Raw genomic sequence first — 1,117 nt, 5'->3', positions numbered from 1 at the left:
CCGGCAACATGGTATTGTCTAACCTCTACATCGCCTTGTGCCTCATGGCACAAGACGCCGGAGTCTAGTTTGTTTGTCTAAAAAGGGCTCTCCTGGCTATTGCTCTGGGATGTGATGAGGTCTCTGATGAAAGCCCTCAGAGGGCTATGGGGGATGCCACAAGAAGAAATTGGCTTAAATTGTACCTTGATTCAGTCACTTCTCTTAAACCTGTGTGACCTTGAGCTGGTCTCTTAAAATCACTGAGTTTCAATTTCCTCAGCTTAAAAATGGGCTAAATGGGGTGCTTGGTGACTCAGTTGCTTGAGCGTCCGACTTTGGCTCAAGTCATGATCTCACAGTTTGTGGGTTCGAGCCCTGTGTCAGGCTCTGTGCTGACTGCTAGCTCAGAGCCTGGAGCCTGTCTTCAGATTCTGTGTCTCCCTCTCTCTCTGACCCTCCCCTGCTCATGCTGTCTCTCTCTCTCTCAAAAATAAATAAAAACAGGGGCGCCTGGGTGGCTCAGTCGGTTGAGCGTCCGGCTTCGGCTCAGGTCATGATCTCACAGTTCATGGGTTCGAGCCCCACATCTGACTCTGTGTGGACAGCTCGGAGCCTGGAGCCTGCTTCGGATTCTGTGTCTCCCTCTCTCTCTGCCCCTCCCTTGCTCGCATTGTCTCTCTCTGTCTCTCAAAAATAAATAAAAAGCATTAAAAAATTTAAAAAAATAAATAAAAACATTAAAAAAGGAACTAAAATATTACATAGGCTCTCCAGGAAAATACGGAAGAACAATTTTCGTAACACACTTTATAAAGTTCCAGGTATAAGAGCATATATTAGTCATTGACAGATAACAGGACGGTTTTGTTTGTTTTTGTTCTTTTTAATAGACCTCTGCTTTTTAAACAGTGGTTTTCTAGAAGACTCTGATTCAGGCTTTTCTAGTTGAGCCTACCCAGCTGTTTTGAAGGTTCCCAGGAAATCAGCAATATTCCTTAGAAAAGACCCCCTTTGAAAGGGTAGCCCAGAGAGATTCCTAGAGAAGAGAAAGTTCGCCCTCTAGTGTGGCCCATGAGAAAGACAGAATGTGAATTTATGACCTCGACGCAGTGTGGTTTTTACAGAGATTGCTCTT

The sequence above is a fragment of the Suricata suricatta genome, chromosome 3 (assembly GCF_006229205.1).
Source record: "Suricata suricatta isolate VVHF042 chromosome 3, meerkat_22Aug2017_6uvM2_HiC, whole genome shotgun sequence".
NCBI lineage: Eukaryota > Metazoa > Chordata > Mammalia > Carnivora > Herpestidae > Suricata > Suricata suricatta.
Note: the sequence above shows the minus strand (reverse complement) of the source record.